The sequence below is a fragment of the Macaca nemestrina genome, chromosome X (assembly GCF_043159975.1).
Source record: "Macaca nemestrina isolate mMacNem1 chromosome X, mMacNem.hap1, whole genome shotgun sequence".
NCBI lineage: Eukaryota > Metazoa > Chordata > Mammalia > Primates > Cercopithecidae > Macaca > Macaca nemestrina.
In genome coordinates, this window is record NC_092145.1 from 72,868,551 (window position 1) to 72,876,450 (window position 7,900).

Genomic DNA, 7,900 nt, shown 5'->3' on the forward strand with positions numbered 1-7,900 from the left:
AAATTCACATTGTTAACAGGGTTGTGTTCCAGCTGGTTGCTCCAGCATATCTTCGTTTCTTTGCTTTTTTCAGTTTCTGCAATCTACCTGCATTATTTAGCTCATGGCAGCTTCCTACATTTTCAAAGCCATCAGTGTAGCAAATTGAAATATTTTTCTCTCTCTGAACTCTGCTTGCCTGGTCATATCTCTTCCTGTGCTTCTTTGGTCATGTTCAGTCTAGATCCCATGGTCCTTTCAGTTTTAGATCAATCTTGTTGTCTTCTCTTCTTTTCTCTTTCTTTTTTCCTTCCCTTCCTTTCTCTTCCCTCCCCCACTTCATTCCTTTTTCTTCCTTTTCCACACTAGGTTTTCAACTTTGACTTCACATTATCATCAAGTGTTTTATATAAATACTGTTGTCAGGAGCCTCACTCAGAATCTGTTAAGTCGGAATATCTTGGATGGAGCTAAGGCATCCATACTTTATAAAATCTCCCCAGGTGAATATAATGTGGAATCAAGATTTTGAGCCTCTTCTCTACACTTTCCAGGGGTAATTTTCTTCACTCTTGTTGTTTCTATAATATCATTAGCCATATGTTGATTTCGCATATAGATTTAAAACTAAGACCTATCTTCTAAACTTTATGTATTTATACCCAATGCTTACTGGAAATCTCCATTTAGCACTAAAACAGAAGAGGGTAACACTGAGGGGTTTTTTTTCCCCCAATACCCTAAAGAGGAAAACAAAACTCTTTACAGTCTTTTAAATGAGTGTCATATTCTCTGTCTCCAATGCCATTTTTTATTTATTTATTTATTTATTTATTTATTATTATTATTATACTTTAAGTTCTAGGGTACATATGCATAACGTGCAGGTTTGTTACATATGTATACTTGTGCCATGTTGCTGTGCTGCACCCATCGACTCGTCAGCACCCATCAACTCGTCATTTACATCAGGTATAACTCCCAATGCAATCCCTCCCCCCTCCCCGCTCCCCATGATAGACCCCGGTGTGTGATGTTCCCCTTCACGAGTCCAAGTGATCTCATTGTTCAGTTCCCACCTATGAGTGAGAACATGCGGTGTTTGGTTTTCTGTTCTTGCGATAGTTTGCTGAGAATGATGGTTTCCAGCTGCATTCATGTCCCTACAAAGGACACAAACTCATCCTTTTTTATGGCTGCATAGTAGTCCATGGTGTATATGTGCCACATTTTCTTAATCCAGTCTGTCACTGATGGACATTTGGGTTGATTCCAAGTCTTTGCTATTGTGAATAGTGCCACAATAAACATACGTGTGCATGTGTCTTTATAGCAGCATGATTTCTAATCCTTTGGGTATATACCCAGTAATGGGATGGCTGGGTCATATGGTACATCTAGTTCTAGATCCTTGAGGAATCACCATACTGTTTTCCATAATGGTCTAAAACACCAAAAGCAACGGCAGCAAAAGCCAAAATTGACAAATGGGATCTCATTAAACTAAAGAGCTTCTGCACAGCAAAATAAACTACCATCAGAGTGAACAGGCAACCTACAGAATGGGAGAAAATTTTTGCAATCTACTCATCTGACAAAGGGCTAATATCCAGAACCTACAAAGAACTCAAACAAATTTACAAGAAAAAAACAAACAACCCCATCAAAAAGTGGGCAAAGGATATGAACAGACATTTCTCAAAAGAAGACATTCATACAGCCAACAGACACATGAAAAAATACTCGTCATCACTGGCCATCAGAGAAATGCAAATCAAAACCACAATGAGATACCATCTCACACCAGTTAGAATGGCGATCATTAAAAAGTCAGGAAACAACAGGTGCTGGAGAGGATGTGGAGAAATAGGAACACTTTTACACTGTTGGTGGGATTGTAAACTAGTTCAATCATTATCCAATGCCATTTTTAGATTGAACCACTGTCTTCTACCACCTTGCCTTCTCAATGTTTTGCCTCTCATCAACATAGCCACCTTTCAATTCACTTCACAGCCTTTTGCTAGTGTAATCTTTCTCAAATGAAAATTTGAACGTGACATTTATCTGCTTATGATGCATTGGCCTCCAAATAAAATTAAAATCTCATGACATGTTATACTTCATCATCATTAATCTGATGCTTACTAACTTTCTAGCTTTGTCTCAAGTCATTAAAACCTCTTCCCTCATACTCTACGTTTTACCCATTCTGACATATTTGTTGATTAAGGTTTTCTGCCAGGCTTTGGTGTAAGTATTTTCTGTGATTGGACTACCTTATCTCCACACAACCAGCTTTTAATCCCATTCATGTTACAGGAATTGATGACAGCTCCTTCAGTTGAGAAAGTCATTTTTTTTTTTTCTAACTTAGGTACATAACTTTTAGAGAAATAGTTTTCAACATGTGATCTTTGTATCAGCATCATCAGGATCACCTGGGAACTTGTTAGTAATTCAAATTGTCAAACACCACTTCAGACCTGCTAAATTCAAAACTATTTGCATTAACGAGTCCTCCAGGGGATTCTAAATCAAGTTAAAGTTGGAAAATTACTGCTTTAAAGCACAGAATTGTGATATAATGTAAAAATTTTCATGCATGTTTGTCCTCACTGTATGAAATTACTTGACCGAGGTACTACATATTTTTTTCATCACTATCAATTCAATGCTGACTGCAGCACTGGAAATGTTGATATTCAAGAAATAGTTGTTATACTGTTGAATAAATTAATATCTGAAAATTAGAAGTTACTTAATTTAGTAGCTTACCAGGCAATAGCTAAACTTCTGAGGCAAAGCGACTTTAAGGCATACCCCATAAGTACCTAACAGCTTGTCCCTGGGCACTCCAAAATAACTTCAACATCAGAGGATTTTAGATTTGCCTGAATTTTCTCTGAGTTTATTTGAGTGGATTCAACTTCACACTTCCAAAATAACACTCAAACATGAGCTTATCCAGCTTCTATTTGAAAAGCAGAAAATAAAATGCAAAAACACCAGCTTGTTCAGATTCAGACTTAGCTAACGCTTTTTTAAGACTTACTGTATGACACGTTCTTTACTAGATGTTTTCACAAATGCCAATCTCAAAAGTTCTAAATTGATATAAAGAATAATAACAATGGTAAGGTTTCCTTTAATATTTACATGTACAGTATTTTGTGATTTAGAATATATTTCACATCAATTGTCATTTTATCCTCACAGCTCCCCAGAGAACTGGTAGACTAGTAAAGTTTTAAGTCAACATTTTATAGATTAGAAAATTGAGACTGAGATTTTAAAAGACATACCCAATGGTACTGGTACCAAAACAGAGATATAGACCAATGGAACAGAACAGAGTCCTCAGAAATAATACCACACATCTACAGCCCTCTGATCTTTGACAAACCTGACAAAAACAAGAAATGGGAAAAGGATTCCCTATTTAATATGGTGGTGCTGGGAAAATTGGCTAGCCATAAGTAGAAAGCTGAAACTGGATCCTTTCCTTACTCCTTATACAAAAATTAATTCAAGATGGATTAGAGACGTAAATATTAGACCTAATACCATAAAAACCCTAGAAGAAAACTAGGTAATACCATTCAGGACATAGGCATGGCCAAGGACTTCATGTCTAAAACACCAAAAGCAACGGCAGCAAAAGCCAAAATTGACAAATGGGATCTCATTAAACTAAAGAGCTTCTGCACAGCAAAAGAAACTACCATCAGAGTGAACAGGCAACCTACAGAATGGGAGAAAATGTTTGCAATCTACTCATCTGACAAAGGGCTAATATCCAGAACTTACAAAGAACTCAAACAAATTTACAAGAAAAAAACAAACAACCCCATCAAAAAGTGGGCAAAGGATATGAACAGACATTTCTCAAAAGAAGACATTCATACAGCCAACAGACACATGAAAAAATGCTCATCATCACTGGCCATCAGAGAAATGCAAATCAAAACCACAATGAGATACCATCTCACACCAGTTAGAATGGCAATCATTAAAAAGTCAGGAAACAACAGGTGCTGGAGAGGATGTGGAGAAATAGGAACACTTTTACACTGTTGGTGGGATTGTAAACTAGTTCAACCATTATGGAAAACAGTATGGTGATTCCTCAAGGATCTAGAACTAGATGTACCATATGACCCAGCCATCCCATTACTGGGTATATACCCAAAGGATTAGAAATCATGCTGCTATAAAGACACATGCACACGTATGTTTATTGTGGCACTATTCACAATAGCAAAGACTTGGAATCAACCCAAATGTCCATCAGTGACAGACTGGATTAAGAAAATGTGGCACATATACACCATGGACTACTATGCAGCCATAAAAAAGGATGAGTTTGTGTCCTTTGTAGGGACATGGATGCAGCTGGAAACCATCATTCTCAGCAAACTATTGCAAGAACAGAAAACCAAACACTGCATGTTCTCACTCATAGGTGGGAACTGAACAATGAGGTCACTTGGACTCAGGAAGGGGAACATCATACACTGGGGCCTATCATGGCGGGGGGAGGGGTAGGGATTGCATTGGTGTAAATGACGAGTTGATGGGTGCGGACGAGTTGATGGGTGCAGCACACCAACATGGCATAAGTATACATATGTAACAAACCTGCACGTTATGCACATGTACCCTAGAACTTAAAGCATAAAAAATTAAAAAAATAAAAATTAAAAAAATAATAAAAAATAAAAAGACATACCCAAGCCACACACAAGAAGGGTAATGTAGGCAGACCAGACTAAAGTCTATAAATTCTAGTTTACTGATTTTCCTCATAAGCCATGATGCCTTCCATATAGCACTAGCTTTTTAAAATTAGAGATTTCTGATATATATTTACTGGGGCTAACAGACAAAATTCTGTAAAAAGTAGAGTTTTAGAAAAAAACAAACAAAACTTTGAACAACAATTCTGTCCATCTTGCAACATTGTGAGGATCCCTGTTTCATTTGGTTGCCAGTTGAGGCAAAATTAAGACCAACAACCACGGGGCAACCATCAGACTGACAGTAAATATAAATAAAGAATGAGATATAAAAACAGAATTATACCAATAAATTAGAAATATTTATTTTAAAATCAAAGTTTCGAATTAATATTCCATATACTTATCACGATCAACTGCCAATACTTTTCTTTCTTAAGCAAGAACTGGAAAGTAATTATTATTGTTTTCACTCCTGGTTTTTAATTATGAAACTCCAGAATAGTTTCAGTTCATAACTAATTTCAAAATTGCAAATGGAACTTTTAAGTAGAAAATGATTTATCAATATTAGTAAATGAAATGTAATCTTCACATCAGTAATAATTGATGCAGTCTTTGAGATGACACTATGTTTATACATTTTTTTATTATTACACTTTAAGTTCTAAGTTACATGTGTAGAATGGGCAGTTTTCTTACATAGGTATACATGTGTCATGGTGGATTACTGCACCCATCAACCCGTCACCTACATTAGGTATTTCTTCTAATGTTATCCCTTCCTTAGCCCCCCAGACCCCACAGGCCATGGTGTATGATGTTCCCCTCCCTGTGTCCACGTATTCTCATTGTTCGAATCCCACTTCTGAGTGAGAACATGTGGTATTTGGTTTTCTGATCTTGTGATGGTTTGCTGAGAATGATTGTTTCCAGCTTCATCCATGTCCCTGCAAAGGACATGAACTCATCATTTTTATGGCTGCATAGTATTCCATGGTGTATATGTGCCACGTTTTCTTAATCCAGTCTGTCATTGATGGGCATCTGGGTTGGTTCCAAGTCTTTGCTATTGTGAATAGTGCCACAGTAAACATACGTGTGCATGTGTCTTTATAGTAGAATGATTTCTAATCCTTTGGGTATATGCCCAGTAATGGGATTGCTGGGTCAAATGGTATTTCTAGTTCTAGATCCTTAAGGAATCACCACACTGTCTTCCACAATGGTGGAACCAATTTACATTCCCGCCAACAGTATAAAAATGTTCCTATTTTTCCACAATCTCTCCAGCATCTGTTGTTTTCTGACTTTTTAATGATCACCATTTTACTTGGCATGAGATAGTGTCTCATTTTGGTTTTGATTTGCATTTCTCTAATGACCAGTGATGATGAGCATTTTTTTCTTAGGTCTGTTGGCTGCATAAATGTCTTCTTTTGAGAAGTGTCTTCTCATATGCTTTGCCCATTTTTTGATAGCGTTTTTTTTTTTTTTTTCTTGTAAATTTAAGTTCTTTGTAGATTCTGGATATTAGTTCTTTGTCAGATGGATAGATTGCAAAAATTTTCTCCCATTTTATTGGTTGCCTGTTGATTCCAATGACAGTTGAATTAGATCCCATTTGTTAATTTTGGCTTTTTTGCAATTGCTTTTGGTGTTTTACTCATGAGGTCTTTGCCGATGCCAATGTCCTAAATGGTATTGTCCAGGTTTTCTTCTAGGATTTGTATGGTCCTAGGTCTTATGTTTAAGTCTTTGATTCATCTTGAGTTGATTTTTGTATAAGGTGTAAGGAACTGGTTCAGTTTCACTTTTCTGCATATGGCTAGCCAGTTTTCCCAACACCATTTATTAAATAGAAAATCTTTTTCCCATTGCTTGTGTGTGTCAGGTTTGTGAAAGATCAGATGGTCGTAGATGTGTGGTGTTATTTCTGAGGCCGCCGTTCTGTTCCATTGGTCTTTATATTAGTTTTTGTACCAAAACGATGCTGTTTTGGTTACTGTAGCCTTGTAGTATAGTTGGAAGACAGGTAGCGTGATGCCTCCAGCTTTGTTCTTCTTACCCAGGATTATCTTGGCTATGAGGGTTCTTTTATGGTTCCATATTAACTTTAAAATAGATTTTTCCAATTCTGTGAAGAAAGTCAGTCGTAGCTTGATGGGGATAGCATTTATAGCATCTATAAATTAATTTGAGCAGTAAGGGCATTTTCACGATATTGATTCTTCCTATCCATGAGCATGAAATGTTTTACCATTTGTTTGAGTCCTCTATTATTTCCTTGAGCAGTGGTTTGTGGTTTTCCTTGAAGAGGTCCTTCACATCCCTTGTAACTTGTATTCCTTGGTATTTTATTCTCTTAGTAGCAATTGTGAATGGGAGTTTACTCATGATTTGGCTCTCTGTTTGTCTGTTATTGGTGTATAGGAATGCCTGTGATTTTTGCACATTGATTTTGTATCCTGAGACTTTGCTGAAATTGCTTATCAGCTTAAGGAGATTTAGGGATGAGACAATGGCTTTTTCTAAATATACAATCATGTTATCTGCAAACAGAGACAATTTGACTTCTTCTTTTCCTATTTGAATACCCTTTATTGCTTTCTCTTGCCTGATTGCCCTGGCCAGAACTTCCAATGCTATGTTAAATAGGAGTGGTGAGAGAGGGCATCCTTGTATTGTGCAGGTTTTCAAAGCTAATGCTTCCAGTTTTTTCCCATTCGGTATGATACTGATTGTGGGTTTGTCATAAATAGCTGTTATTATTTTGAGATATGTTCCATTGATACCTAGTTTATTGGGAGTTTTTAGCATGAAAGGCTGTTGAATTTTGTCAAAGGCCTTTTCTGCATCTATTGAGATAGTCATGTGGTTTTTGTCTATGGTTCTGTTTATATAATGGTTTACATTTATTGATTTGCGTATGTTGAACCAGCCTTGCATCCCAGTGATGAGGACGACTTGATCATGGTGGATAAGCTTTTTGTTGTGCTCCTGGGTTAGATTTGCCAGTATTTTATTGAGGATTTTTGCATCAATGTTCATCAGGGATATTGGCCTAAAATTCTCTTTTTTGTTGTTGTGTCTCTGCCAGGCTTTGGTATCAGGATGATGCTGGTCTCATAAAATGAGTTAGGGAGGATTCTCTCTTTTTTATTGATCAGGATAGTTTCAGA